Raw genomic sequence first — 15,595 nt, forward strand, 5'->3', positions numbered from 1 at the left:
CAAAGCCCTCATTACTGAGGCTTATGCAATGAAACATGAAGGAGGCGGATTAAGATTACTGTGGCAATTTAGGTGTTCTTTGCCTTTCCAGCGTCTGTCTTGGACATCTCACCCAGTGCAAAGGGGGGCATTCTGTGCATGACCGAATGCTGGGCACTTACCTAGCAGTGTTCTTGCAGTTTCAGTATCTGTTGGGTCAGAGACTACTGGGATCCTAGGGATGGTGCCTTGCTGTCACAAAATATTATTGCTGATGGAAAAAGAAGTTGGTTGCTCACTCAAGAAAAATAAATCCTTGACCCTTTACAAGACCTGCGCAGTAGTGGCGCCATTGACTCCTTGTGAAAGTGTGTGGGTGGGAAAATAGTCTGTGCTGACTTTTCTGCTGGCTCTGTGAGCTGTGTCAGATGTACACCCTCTCAACAGATGCCTGATAATGCTCAGCTACTCCTCTGCTCACAGCCTGCAAGCCCCTACAGAAACACTGACTGCGAGCCTAGAATTAGAGTCTCCCACTCATTATTTGAGAAGGATGCGCCTTTCACAGCCAAGTGGCCTCCATTTGCTTGGGGGGAAACATGTGCTTATCTCTTATTTATGTGATTTATTTCTTGAGATTAATGCATCAAATTGGCTTGCTCCCAAGCTCTCAGTAAAGCCTTGGTTTTTGTGGGATTGTCCTGAATCACACAAAGTTTCGCTGCCTGTTTTATGAAACTGAGAGGAGGATTTTTATCTTGATCATAAAGCACAAACTGGGGGTTTTTCAAATGTAAGGCAGTCAGCATTGTTTTGATCTGCAGGCAAATGACAGCCTTCTCTGAGTTCAAGAAGGGCTATTAAATCAGCCCTGTGGAGATAGAGCAAACAAAACCAGACAGAGCGAAGGAGCGAGGGGAAACGTTCCTATTCACATAGGCATGAAAGCAGGGGAGGCAAATTAATGATCAGCTCATCTAGGGTGTTTACTTTTGCATGCCACTGGGGTAAATAGAGCCATGTCATCCCTCCAGCCTGATCTTGTTTATAAATATACAATAACATTTACAGCTGAGCTGGCTGGACTCCCCTGGGTTCCGGCTGGAGAAGCCAGAGGGGTCTCAGCTCCTGCTCCTGCATGGGACAAGCCTACTTTCAGGGCTCTGCTGCTGCAAATCCACCTTCCAGCTCTGTGTTTGTATCTCTTTGTGCTGGGAAGGCACCAGCTCGCCTGACAGCACAGTCCCTTGGAGATGCCCTTTTGGAGATGCTCTGGCAACGTCTTTCTCACCTGATTCCTGTGGATCCTTGGAGCTATCCCTTTGCATTGCTGGGTTCAGAGCAGCAGCAGGTCCCAGAGCCCCTGTTGGTGCTTTACAACAGCCTGAGCACATAACAACAGGCTCGTCTTCCTGTTAGCCAACCCACCACGATGGCAGTTAGAGTGAGGATTTGAAGTCATCGGTGTTATTGATTGCAGTTCATAGTTATCCTTCAAAGAAATCACATTTCACCTACAACATAAAGTTCTTACAAATGCTATAAAGTTCCTGTGGATGCTACTATTCAGTGAGCTGCAGTGGAGGAAGCAGAACAGCAAATACCGGGTGATTAATTCACTGCAGCTGATGACTTAGTGCAAATTTTTTGTCCTGGATTCATTGATCACCAGAAAAAAAACTAATGATCTCCCATTTTAATTAAGTTCCTGCCCTAGCTCTTGGTGCTGACCTATCAGCACTAAAGGTACAGTGTGCTGTGAGTTTGGAATGTGCCTCCAAGAGGACAGGTCACACAGGGTTTGTCTGCACACAGATTTGCACCAACTAAAAGACACTGATGCAACTTCCTGTACAGACAGGACTGTGGTGGTTTAAAGCAAACTTCTTTGTGACTTACTTAAAACCCACTTCCAAACAATTAAAATTGGACATATTCTGTCTTAAGACTAAGACATAGTGGTGGTCACATAGGTTTTTCCCACCTTAAGTGTTGCATCTATAGTTTAATCAGTGCAATTCCATGTGTGTCCTTATATTCATATCACATGTAAAAGTATGAACCAAATCTACATTATATTTCTATGAATAACGACTGATACTTATTATTATTTTGTTAAGTAATTCTGTGTTACATTTCTGCCAGAAATTGCATAGAAGGCAAGAAATTCTGCTTCTGTAAATTGTCAGTGTAGCTATCAGGGACTATTCATCCTCATTTTTATTACTAAAACCATAATCCCATAATGATGGAAAGGAAAGCTGAATAAACTGGGGAATAAATTGGTTTACATGGGAATACATGTTTACAGAAAGTTTTTGTTCACAGCATGCACAGGCCTGACAGATGCATCTCCCCATTTGCATCCGTTCCCCCAAGGGGAACTTGCAGAGCCCTTAATCAAGTTAAAAATAGCCAAATGAGCACCAGTGGACTGTATGTTTCTGAGGGGGAGGCAGTTCTGGGTTGCTTGATGTCCCTGACATATAGAAAGCAAGTAATGCCTGAGCTGGCATGGATGCTTGCATGGATGTTGGCATGGGTGCTGTCTCTTGTCATTGCACTGCTGGCATTTCAGGCTGATGCCAAGATCAGCACAGGATAAATACTGGAAAAAATGTAATCACCAATTATTACACAATGAACATGAAAATGACAAACTTTGCACAGAACCTTATTCGCAACAAATTCTTCAACCAGCTCTAATCGAGGTCATTTCAATCTGAAAGCACTTTCTATTGAAATCCACAACAATATTCAGGCCCAACATTCAGTGTTCATTGCCCAGCAGTGAGTAAGCCACAATTGCTCTTGTGTGTCTGGATGCCCTGGAGTGGTGGGGCTGGGCCCTGCGAGGATGCACCCACCAGAACCCTGTCACCCACCAAGGAAGCCAGCACAGCCTGCATATCTCAGCCTCTTCATCAGGAATGTCAGACCCCAGCGTGACTCACACATTTCCAAAACTGCCATTCCCTTCCACTGGCGTTTGCTTGGTCCCTTTCCTCTGTGGTGGCTTGAGGCAGATGCACTCTTTGCTCCACAGCTTGAGCCCAGGAGGTCCTTTGGTCCTGAAGTCACTGTGACTTCATGGACCTCATGTATGGTGGCACCTGTGCCCACAGCCCAGGGACCAGCCCCTGGGGTTTGGAGCTGGGCACCAGTGCTGGGACAAGCCAGAACTGTCTCTGCTCTGCTGGAGTTTGGCTGGTCTCTGGGAAATCTGGCTGGGGCTCAAGCTTTTGTAACAGAGGTTTATCCATGCTGCTGCCTAAGCTGGAGAGAATGGCTGGGTTTCCAGAGGGACAGCCTGCAACAAGTGCAGGGAAGCTGCTTACAAAGGGTCATGAGCAGAGAGGCGGATGCTTTGAAATGCTTTGCTCAGCACATGGAAGACTGTGCAAGATGGTTTTGTAGTTAAAGCTCAGGCCGAGGCCCCCAGAGACTTGAGCTCGGAGCCTCCAAGCAGAGCTCTGCATCCTTGCGCTCACATTTCCCATCCACACAATGGGACAATGACCCTCCCTTGGCGCCTGGACGCCAGCAGGACAGTCCCCACGGCAGCTGCAACACGGACACACTGCTCTGCTATGAAACACAGATGAAGATGTAAAAAATTCTGGCTATACTTCCCTAAAAAAATGCTGAAGCTTTGCTAGACAAGACCTGGGGGTTCTCCCTGCGGCAGCACCAGAAGTAACTGTGAAAACTGCCCAGCACGATTTAATGCCTTTTCTGGAGTGACTAACACCTCTATTATTCCCATCTGACCTCTGCAGACATCCTGCCATGCAATTGTGTTTAAACTCTGTGGTGAGAAAGATAACCGGGCCTAAAATTAAACCATCCAGCACGCTTTTAATATTAGCACAGGCAAGGAATGAATTCCTCCCAGGTGGAATTCAACTCTTCTTGGCAAAACCAGCCCTTGATACCTCACCACCAGCAGTGATGTGCTGCAAATTATTTGTCTTTTTACTTTGTGATCCCCTGGCCTGGTAGAGCCTATTCAGTGCAGGGACCTGTCCTGCTGCCACTGCCCTTCACAGGGTGCTGAAGGAGGTCCCAGGTGGGTCATTGCATTGCTTATACAGCTGGAGATCTATTTGATGAGGACAAGCAGGCTGTGGACACTAAATGTGTGAGCAGATACCCCCATGTGAATAACCTGGTGTTAACCAGAGTCTCATGGCATCTTTGCCTCTGGGAGAAAAGACAGCGAGAAAGGCAGCACTGAGCTGCAGCAGGGATATCACAAGCTCCTTTGACTGCAACAGGATGGCTGCTCTGTTTTCTTTCAAATATAGTTTTCCGCCAAAACTAACCCTCCGGGGTTTGTCACGGTGTCTTTTTCACAGTGAACTCCAAAAGCAAGTCGAGCTTGGAGGTGCTGAAAGCCCCTTTGCAGGGCCTGGCAGGCAGCCTAGCACTTTGGGGCACTGCTCGCACCCACTGTCCTGCTCTTGGGCCCCAGCCAGGGGTTTGCTTGCTCCAGCAGTGTGAGGAGAGGGACTCAGTTTCAGGGGACGGAGAAATATGAATTAAAATGTGACCTGATGAGGCCGCAAAGTCACTGCAGAACTTCGGCCATGCGGAGGGATGAAGACTGTCCTCACAGGCTGTGTCCTGACTGCAGGACCTGTTATCTCGGCATCTCTCACCGGATAAAGTGGCTCGGGGGCTGCTGATGGACAGCCAGGGCATTGAAGGCTGCCTGCGACACCCGGACCTTTCCCTATCGGTCCCTCCGGGGAGCCCCGCGGCTCTGGGATGGGGCAGCGAGGTCTCGCCCGCACGGCAGAACAGCCGTGGGGCCCACACTGCACCAGCGCACACCAGCGCAGCCGGAGCCCTCGTCTCCCCGGCTTCCCGGTGGGGTGTTTTGCACTCTTGTGCTCCCTCTGCTGGTCCTCAGCCCGGCGCCGTTCCCGCATTGCTCCGCACCATTCCCGCTCCGCTCCGCACCGCTCTCGCACCGCTCCCGCGCAGATTCCGCTGCGCTCGGCACCCCAAGCCCCTATGTTTCGCCCTCTGCTCCCCAGGACCAGGAGCACCCTAAGCGTGTCTCCGAGCGAGCCTGCAGCAAAGGATAGGTCCCGTGCCAGCCGGACAGACGGTGCTGCTGGGACTGCTCCAAGCAGGGCATGCCAGGATCCAGGATCCGCACGTCCAAAATAAAAACTTTGAAACATGCTCTGGGGAGTGATACTACAAGACACGGGTATAAAGAAGACGGCAAAGACTGGACTGGGGCTGCAACGATCACGGTATTGAAGTCACACGGGCACAGAGAGGACACCGGATTTATCAGCCCAGTTCTGTACAAACACACTGGGCGGCTTTTTGCACCAACACCTCCACAGCTTGCCCTCGTGGTGTCACCACTGTCAGAGATGACGTACCCTGCTCCGACATTGCACAGATACAGCTGGTCACCAACCTGCCATCAGCAGAGATGGAGGACACCAGCATGGAGTAAAGGCTGCAGCTCGGCACAGTAGCCACCAGACACCGGCTTGCTGAAGGGGACAAGAACACACCAAATTGGGCCAGGACATCGTGCTGCAAGGTCTGGTTTGCAGGCTGTGCTCCAGGACTGCATGGGGTTCTCCTGTGCTCTCTGTCTCAGCAGTACTTGCCAGCTTTATTAGAAAGCTGGTTGTTGTTTTAAGGCTGCTTTCTAAGTGGTTATTGCCAACGAGGGACGGAGGTGGGGGAGCTGCTCTCTGCACGGCGCAAATGGCAGCTGCCAAGACACCTTCTCCAAGGCCCCATAAAAACTCAGTTATGGCTCAGGCTGCCTCGTCTCAGGCAGACATCTCAGAGGGTCACCCAGCACGGGAGGCTGCTGCACAGCCAGCCCTCCTAGCTCAAAGTGCTGTGTCCCCATCCCTGTCCATGCACTGATGTCCAGCTCCCCCACTCACTGCCATGGGGTGGTCGTATCCCTGATGTTCTTGGGACTCAGACAGGAGTTACTGCTTAGCAAAGGAGGAAATACCCGCCCCAAGCAAGTTAAAACTCACTGTGCCCCAGAAGCAGCCCAGCACGAAAGGGAGCTCCAAAGCAAGGAGTAAGGAAGAGGATGTGAGCTGAACAACAACAAAAAGAATGCTATTATCCTTCTCACACAGCCTTCTCCTCCTGCCCAGCACTGCCACTGCACCCTGGAAGCCACAGTGACCCATTGTGCATCACTGACTGTGGAGGCTGTGCTGGGCACATGCTTCACTCTACCACCACCACCCCAAAATCCAGGCAACTTGATGCAGTATCCAAGTCCAGTCTTCTCTGCAGGCAACAGGCAGCTCCCAACCAGTGCATGTTGCTGTTCAGGGGGTGCAGACTCGGCATTTCAGAGCTGCTTTCCAGAGCAAACAAGAAATCTTTAAAAAAGTGTGGGGTTCTCTGAAAGTCACTGAATTCAATGGCTGAGCCTGCAACAAAGGCTCTTCCTGAGCGCGGTGGCTCCCTGCCCACCGCCCTCCCAGGGGGACGGCAGAGGCAGCAGAGAGGAGGTGAGTGCTGGCTCCAGTTTGTTAACTGTGACTGCTGGAGAAAACAAAACCTGTACAGAAGTTTCAGTAGGTCTCAGCTCCTTTCATTGATGCAGCTGGTCCCCAGGGGTGACCAGCACCATGAGCTGCTGCTTCTCCCCAGCCCCAAGGCACCCATTTGGCCACAGGGCACTCTGTTGAAGACCTTTTGGGGGGAGCTGCTGGTGCTTCTGCCAACATCAGCTGCAAGTGCTAGGTGATGCCCCACAGACATTTTGTCTCATGCAGAGCTCACAGTTGGTTTCGTCACATCACAGGGCTACTCCCATCTAACCACTGCCTCACACCCCAAGTCCCTCTAGGGTGTCCTGCTCTGCACTGGCACCACTGGCAGAGAACAGCCACCCATCAATGCAGGCAGCCACTGTGACCCCGAGCAGTGCTGCTAAAAGGAACCAGCTGCTTCTGCATTTTGCAGGTTGGTCCTTGCCTGAGAGGAGGTGAAACTCCACATCCAACTGACTGCTGCAGAGCCATAGAGGAGCAGACAGGCACAACTGGTGTTCTACAGCATGGGGCATTCTCCAGGTGAAGCATCATCATTGACCCTTTCACTTTGTACAGATCTTTAGGCAAAAAAATTTCCGTAAAGAAATCCCTCATCTTTCAAAACTGATCCATCTGCTTACTGGGAGCATTTTTCTGGGTGCAAACAAACAGTTAAACACATGTAGCTCTCTCCCATGTTAATTTTCCTTGGTATCATGGACAGCTGATATCGTTTCAGTGCATGAAACCACAAAGGCAAAGTAAGTAAAAGCACAGAAGAAGCAGGGCTCAGACAGTGAAACCTTCCCAACCAGAGGCTGCTAAAATGAAAAAGTTTTCCCATGGTTGAGAATAGCACTGTTGTCTCTCAGGGAGGTGGCAAACATTCCTCTCCAAGGAATAGGTGAGTAGGTAACACCAAGTGAGGCAGCCTGGCACAAATGTGCTCAAGGAGAAACTCTGCAATATATTGCCATATACTGAGAGACACACATAAGCTCCATTGCTGTTGTTAATTCTGAAGCCAAATTATTTTTCCAAATCTTCCCCAAACCAGATGTGGAAATATTTAGCTACCTCTGCACTCCTCCAGGCTCAAGACTGAACTAAGTGTTTTGAAGCAGATGGGAGGCAGAGGGAGATGGAAAACGTGACTGGTTTCAGTGAAACTCGTGGATTTCCCAATTCACGGTATCATTTACTGACATCATGAAATTAATTTGGGCTTCTTCTCTGTCTCTTTACAGTTAGGTATTTTCACCAAGAGGATGAAATTTCTCGCAAACAAAATTGGATTTCTTTCCTGCAAGGAGTACAGAAATGTAGATTTTTTTTCCCAGACGCAAGATTCAAAAATAGTTATTTTTTTATTAGAATATTTTGTTAGATGTAGTCAGTGCAAAATACTAAACTAAAAGGCAGCAGCTTCAATAGCCTGTCTCATCACTGACTCTCCCAAATCACAAATCAGTCTGCAAAACAAAAGGGAGGTCACTTTCCTTTCCTCCTCAGCTTCCCTCTGTGGGTTACACAGCCCTCCTCTGCTGGGTTTCTGTGGCTCCTGCCCCCTTCGTGTGCTCCCATGAAGCTGGGACACTCAGGACAATGCAGTGCACTTGTCTGCCTGGGTGATGGGCTTCCTGGGAAAGGCTGAGCAAATCTTGGAAGCCAATGACTGCCATGCAGCCATGGGTCTCCCACTGCTCTCCCAGGCTGTAGTCAGGGAGCAGCAACAGGAGATGCCCCACAAGACACTCTCCATGCCACCTCCATTAAAAGACACTAATTATTTCTTGCAGTTTTCAGCACCCACTGAAATAAATAATGTTGGACAAACACAACTGCACACACTTTTCAAGCTGTGCAGCTTTCAGGGTGGATGGGGATTCTGCCATGCAGAGTGCTTGTATGTAGATGTGCATTTCTGCAGAGAGCTCTGCTCTGCCCCCTCACACCTGGTCAGGTTCCCCCCACCAGCACCATTCAAAAACAGATCCATTCCCAGCAGGACAGGCTTTAGGTCTGGCATGGGGCCTGATCCTGCACCCCATCCCTTGGGCAGCCTGGAGGTACTGCCCACTCACTGCTTGCATACCCTTCCCCTGTTCCCCAGGGGAGCTTTATCACACCCACTAGACTTCACATTTCATGAAGGAGAAAAATTAATGAATGACGAGCAGAGAGAAGTACTAATTTAGGAAAGGTACTAATTAGACATATTCTGGGTGGTCTCATTTTGGTGTTCTGCTTTTTGGGCTAGACTGGTTTTGCTGTCCCTTCCCTTTCTCACACTTTTTCTCCTCTCTCACCTTTCCCAGCACCTGCAGCCATCCCTGCAGGGGATTTCTGTGGTGTCAGGCCCTGGGGTCTGGGGGGTCACAAGATGCATCTGCTAGCTGCCCCTTGACTGGGTGCAGGGCAGGACTTTCCTTCATTTCCCCAGGCTGTTGCATCCTTCCCCAGCACACAGTGCTCAGGACACCTGCAGTGTCACACAAGCCAGAGTGGGTCACAGGTACAGACACAGGGGAAGCCCCAAGGATGACTGCAGCTTTCTAGTGATAGTGTCCAGTGATGATGTGAAACACATACACACACACACACACATATACTTCTTTCTCTACAAATAATGCTACAGTTTGCATTTTCAATGGCAAGCATAAATCTCTTAACAGATTTCACTGGAATTGGGCCAGATGTGGCAGCTCAGTGCCTGGTATTCTGTCCCAAAAGACACAATTGTACGTGAATTTGCAAAGCAGCATGTGGTGCAGTCACTCTCCATATATGTTTTGGCCTCCTGCTCACACAACATCTCTTTGCACCCAGGACAATATGAGAAATACAATTTGAAGCCTGTTTTAATGTTGCTTCTGCACTTTGCATTGCTGAATTAATTCCTGGAGCAAACCTGCAGTTTTACACAGAAAGTCAGATCCTGCATGGGTTTAAATTCCAGATTCATCCCTAAAGCCTCTGTGCTAGTCGGAGGCACCATGAGATAAAAAGCACATAAAAGAAGGGAAGATGTGAGCAAAGTGTCTCCCAGTGAGCTCTGCCAGCACTAATGGCAGGGTATGAGCAACAATTCTTCATCCTTCTCCTCAGAGGGAAAAACACTCTGTTGTACAGCAGGTGCAATTCAAGGTAATTGAGTAATTAAAAAACCCTGAGCAATTTAGGGTAAAAAGCTTGTGTAAAGGTATATTGTGCCTTGGCCATATAGAAACTTAATTAATGTATATCCCCAGGAGCAATGCTTGTCTTCCTGTTAAAACTCTGCTAATAGGATGACGGGAGCACAGCCAACCTGCACACCCAGTGCCATAATTTCCTTCCCCTCCTTGGAACACAGCACAAGCAGCTGGGATCAGCACAAAATGGCTATCCCAGATTGAAAATGCCTCATTAGAAAGCAACACTTTGCTTCAGAAAAATGTCAGTCTCCAGGAGTGTCATCAACAAAACTTCAGATTTTCAAAAGCAATCAAAATCTCTACGGGAGCTGGGTCCCTCAAAAGCCCCTGAGATAAACTTTCCCTAAGCGAGGGTCCAAGAGCCACCAAAGCAAGTGGTCTTGGGCTGGAGAGCCACAGTGACACTTCCCAAAGCCTTTCCATTCCTTCCCAGGGCAGGAAACCAGGGAAACGCCAGCCATCAGAGAGGTTGGGACTGGTGTGCTGGGCTCTCCCCAGCAGTTGGACCCTTGTTCCTGTCCTGCACGAGCCCAGCCCATCTCTCTGAGATGCACGGCTTTGCTGCTTGGGTTTTGTTTGGACCATTCTAGGACCTAGCCTGTTGGAATTAATACATCTTCCAGGTAAAAAGCCAGGAGCCAGACTGTCCTTCCTAGGAGGAGGGCCAAGGGCATCTAAAGACAACCACTAACCTACCATTTCACACACTCCTTGCATGTCTAAGGGGTTCCTCCTGGGGCTATTGCCTTGAATTGTACAGAATGGCTCTTGGACAGTATAATTTAAGACTATGTGTCATATGGCAGAGGTCCATGGGATGCTCATGGAGCACAATACATAAAATATTCAGCTAGAAATATGTTTTCCTACAGTATCAGCATAACAAGGACTTTTGCAAGTGTCTGATGTTGGGACTGGTTTGTATTGCAAATATCCTTGTCTAATCTACAGCTCTGTATTAAATAACACATTATCCTATCATGACATTTTGCTTTGCCAAGAGAGCACAATATTTATATGTACATGCCCACAGCGCTGCATTTCTGACAGAATACTGTATCAATGACAAATTGCAGGTTTGGTAACGCAAGTCAGAAAAAGTTTTAAATGTGCTGGCTTTGGGGAAGTCAGAAGAGCTTGTTTAGATACAGAACAATTGCAGGAAAAGACAAAATCTTTGTGTGCCGATAAATATTGATCTTCAAAATTGTTACCACTTTCGCACGCAAAAGCTGGAGAGCTGCTGCAACAGATAAATTCTCAATGCTATTTCAAACCAAAATGCAAAACGTGCTTTCAAGATGTGAGCAACTCTTCACTCATGAGTTGGGACATCTTCTGCTGATGGCATTTGCTCAAGGACGAAGTCAGCAGATATTGCTACAGCCAACAGGCTGGTGGTCATCCCACAAAGGCAACACTTCTGCTTCTCACTGCCAGAGAGAAAAAAGTGGGAAGTGCTTCAGCCCTTTCTGGAGTGACCTTGATGTGCAACTTCCCTCCCACCCCTTTGCGCTCTGCTTTTTGTATCCTGCCTCTGTCCCATTTCAGACTCCATGGGAAAACCTGTGCAGTGATTTTGGGGTGTGATCCTGCAGCAGCCTCTTCTACCCTACCCTCCTCTCTGTGCTTGCTGTAGTTGATGCATCCATGAGGAGAACCCACAAAAGGGCCAAAAATATACAGGGAAATGGGTCTGAGCTGACCCCGGGCTCTGAACAGCCAGGTCACAGCAGCAGTGCCAAGGGCTTGCCTGGGACAGGCTGGAGTATCTCACTCTTCCCCTCCCTGAATTTAGTTAGAATGTTTTACAGGCAGTTTTCTATCGAGATGTCGGCTGTGCTATCAACCCGCCCCCTCCCCTGCACATAATCAAAATATTTTGATAACCAAAAAATGTCAGGCAATGCAGCAAACTTTGCAGTAAATAAATACAGCAAATAACTGCAAAGGCAAGGAGGGGAGGAGTGGGGAGCTGGTGCCTCTGCTGAAGGTTTTAATCTCCAAAGAACAAAAAGATCCTTTAAAATTAGTGTTGCAACAAAAAACAGCTATTTTCTACCAAAATAACCCCTTTCTAGTGAAAGAAAGGAGGCTGATGGTAGGGAATGTCATGCTGCTGGTTCTCACCTCGAGAGCAGAGCACAGCCCCTGGCACAGCCGTGTGTGGACCCAGCAAGGCCCGGCCGCTCTGCGTGGCAGACAAGGAGCGATTCCATGAACGGCCTGGCAAACGGGCCCTCAGCAAGATCCTCGACACACACCAGATATGTGAGACAAATTGCAATGACAAGGTTGTGCTGGCAGGCTGGATGGTGGGCAGTGAAATCGCTGTCCAGGCAGTGCTGTGCTCTGGGCACTCTTTGAGCAAAGGGAAGGCAAGAGATGGTGCCAAAAACCCATTGGCATGGCCATCACACCCATTTTCCACACTGCAGAGAGTGGCTGAGGTGGCTGCAAGCACTGAGGGTGCCCAGGAAGCCAAGGCTGGGACTGTCACACCACATGCAGAGCTGGGGGAATTGCAGAACACCAGGGCTGGTGCACAAGGACAGATGAAGGAGACATGGAAAGAAACCAAGCACTAACCCACTGTTCAGTCTGGTCACAAGGGACTGAAAGGTTGGAGGAAGGGTTAGTGCAGAAGTCAGAGCTCAAGATGAGGCAGTTTACTGTGCTGGAGGGGTAATGCAATAAATAAAAGACCCTGGTCCCCATTCTGCACACCAGGATCCCTGTTCTGCTCATTGGGAAACACAAAGTGCTGTCGCCATGTGTACCCATACCTGGTCCTTTCCACTATCCCAGGCACCCCAGGCTGTCCACCTGCACTCCCTGTGCCCCACACTGCCTCTGCAGACACAGGGACCTCCTTTCCCATGCTAAGCCCCACTGTTAGGATGCAGTTAGGGGCTGGCCAGACACTCATCCAGAAGCAGCAGAGTTTATTAGCCTGGTAGCAATGGAAAGATTCCAGGCTGGGCAGGATGCTCCAGCAGCAAGGCAGGCGGGGAGCAGGGGCTGCACAAGGCTCTTGCTGCAACAGGAAAGCAAGCGCAGCGTAGGCCGAACAGCTCTCGGACCCCAGGGGCTGCTTTTGAAGAGGTGTTTCTCTTGAGCTGTTTGTGCCCTCCAACGTCACTTGTCCCACCAACAGCCCTCCTCAAAGGGCACATAACCTCCAAGCTTTTTTTCTTTGTTCTCCTTCTACTCACAGACAGCAGATGCAAGCCCAGCATCTAGGCTGGTGCTGGACAAACAGAACTGGTCTCCTCAAAGAGTTTCCTGCCTTTAGCACTAGCCTGCAGCACGGAAGGAGTGGCCACAGCCCACCCCTGTGACAGAGAGAAGAAGCATCTCAGCAGGCCACATTTCAGATGTGTGGTGAGGGATGTTTATTTTTTTTAACCAGTTCCATGGCTGCCACCTCTGCAAGGGCATCACATTCTGAGTGTCTGACAAGCCCCAGCCTGGCTGGGTGTCTGTATCCCGAGGCAAGGGAAACCCAGTGGGCCTCAGAGTATCTCCACATTCCCTGGAGTGTGACAGTGATGCCCTGAGAGCTGGGGGATGGTGACGAACAGGATCCAGGCAGGGCCCCCACAGGTGTGTCTGTGGGAGGGCAAGCAGTAAACAACTCTGCTGGCGTATTTTGGGATTTTTGCTTCTAGCCTCAGTGATCCGTGGGGCACATCTCTGCTTGGAGGCAGCAACTGCACAGCATCCATCTGCAAAAATATCCCAGCAAACAGAATTCCTTGCCCTCCCCCCGGTCTCTGTGAGCAGCATTCATTCCTTGCTCTCGCTGTAGATCTGGCATGCCGAGTCCTTTCTCCCCAAGAGTATTCTCCCTTTACAAAGCAAGATCATAAAGCAGTGACATAATCCAAGCTTGGCAAACACTTTTGCTGATGTTAAGCCAGTGCCTTTCATGGTCCTCACTGCAGCTTTTGAGGCTATGATATACACGGCGCAACCATCTGATTAAATGTGCAGGAGCCTCCCGAGATACCATTTCATCTGAAACGCTGACATTTATATTTGACTTCCAATAAGTGTGGGGCACTTTTTTTATATTTTTAATTAGTTCTCACAAGGGTGGGAGTCAGACGCAGCTACACAATTATGTTCTCCATAGAATAGGTATGATTCAACCAGATGACTACTGGCCAGACTTTCTAACCCATCTACCTTGCAGCAAAGCCTGGAAGCCAAGTTAATTAGAGGCCACCCACAAGTAGATGTGATTCTGTGTAGGTGAATCTCTTTGCCCATTCATTCCCTACCACATCTGCTGAGATCTCAACATACATGCTAAGGGTGAGTGGGAGGGCTCTGGTGCTAAATAAACGACTCGATTCGTTTCGTTTTGGCACCAAGACTCAGCCAGCCAGTGAGGCTGAGTAGTAAACAATAGTAATGTGGAAACAAAGTAAAAAAAACCAAAAAAAAAAAAAGGCAAGCAGCATATAAGATGCCTCAATGAAGAGGTGTGATTGTTGGCAAAACATGTCCCATTTGAGTTTATGGGATGTACAGAGTCTTTTTATTAGGGATACTTTTTGCTATAGCGTAATAAAAAAGGACCAATTGTTTCTGCCATCTGAGAAAACTCTTGGTGGAACAGGCAGAAATCCAGGAATAATTAAGAAAATAATAGTGCACACCCAACAAGACAAACATTATTTGTTTAAAGATGAAGTCCCTCTAGAATACTTGGTAGTGATTGCGTTTCTTTCAAAAGAGGGGGAAAAACCCTTCTAAATGAAAAGCAGCAGCCATCAACTCATTTCTAAGATCTCAAGTGGAAAAAGCGTGGGGCTGTAATCCCCCTCAGTGGTGAGGTTCTTCTGTTTTCATCACTCTTATCAGCCTTTGCAAGTTGCAAAATAAAAGTGTTTTGCCCCTACATGTTTCCATCAGAGGATCAGAAGCGCTTCACAAAGCAGAATTAATTGAGCTTCACTGCTCACCTGTGAGAACAGAGCAATTATTTAGCAACAGGGTTCGGAGGGGTTTTTTGCTGTTTGGGGTGGGGGTAGAAATAAAAACTGCAGGAAGATTACAAACCCACCAGGCCAACAAGAGACTTGGCAGGTTTAGCCTTCACATTCAATGATGAATGTGACAAACCTGCAAGTTTCTGACCACCAGATCCAGGTTTTCCTTTTGGAAGGGAACATTTTGCCTCAGCGTCACTTTTCCCAGGCCTCAGCTTGCCAGGCTCCCCACCGGCACAAATCACCATCCTCCCAAGTTCTGACTTCACATTTAAAAGCCTCCGGAAAACCATGTCTCCAAACAACCCATCCTCCCTTCGAGCGTGTCGTGGTGCCATCCCTCACCCAGGATGTGCACTGTGGGCTCCGAAATCCTGCTCCCATTGCTCCTGTGTGACTCCGGTCAGGTTATACAGCTCTGCCGGCTACACGTGGGAACACGGGGGAACATCTCCAGAGTCTGCAGGTCGGAGAAACGCAGTCTGAGAAACAGTGTTTGTGGAGAACTTAGTATCACAGTAATCGGGAAAAAAGAGAACGATTTGTAGTCTCAGTGCATGGACAGGTCACACACCGAATAACAAGACATCAGGGCTGGAAAAGCATCCTCCCTTTTCCGGCTGGGTTATAAGGGGCCATAAATCGCCGACGGAAGAGGCAGCGGAACGAGCCGGGTTGCACGAAAGGCGAAGCTGAGCATCCCCACCGCTCCCGTGCAGCTTTCGTGTTTTACATACATCTGTTTACTTTTTCCCTAACTGAGTTTTTTCCCTGCACGCGGCTTTCAGCGGCTGCGGAGGCGCGGCGGTCCCGGCTCACGGCCCCGGGCCGGGGGCAGGTGAATCCTCCCCCGGGCGCTCTAGGCACCCGCTGC

General features: G+C 49.1%; 1 long non-coding RNA gene across 1 annotated transcript in view; it reads right to left on the reverse strand.

The window, feature by feature from the left end:
* LOC108448851 overlaps nt 1–330 on the reverse strand; it is a 15,908-nt gene extending 15,578 nt beyond the window's left edge. Inside the window, exon 1 of the long non-coding RNA XR_001864893.1 lies at nt 162–330. This is a non-coding gene — a long non-coding RNA (uncharacterized LOC108448851). The remainder of the gene's footprint in view (nt 1–161) is intronic.
* Between the last annotated feature and the right edge of the window lie 15,265 nt (nt 331–15,595).

Source organism: Corvus brachyrhynchos, unplaced genomic scaffold, assembly GCF_000691975.1.
Source record: "Corvus brachyrhynchos isolate BGI_N302 unplaced genomic scaffold, ASM69197v1 scaffold220, whole genome shotgun sequence".
NCBI classification, from domain to species: Eukaryota; Metazoa; Chordata; class Aves; order Passeriformes; family Corvidae; genus Corvus; species Corvus brachyrhynchos.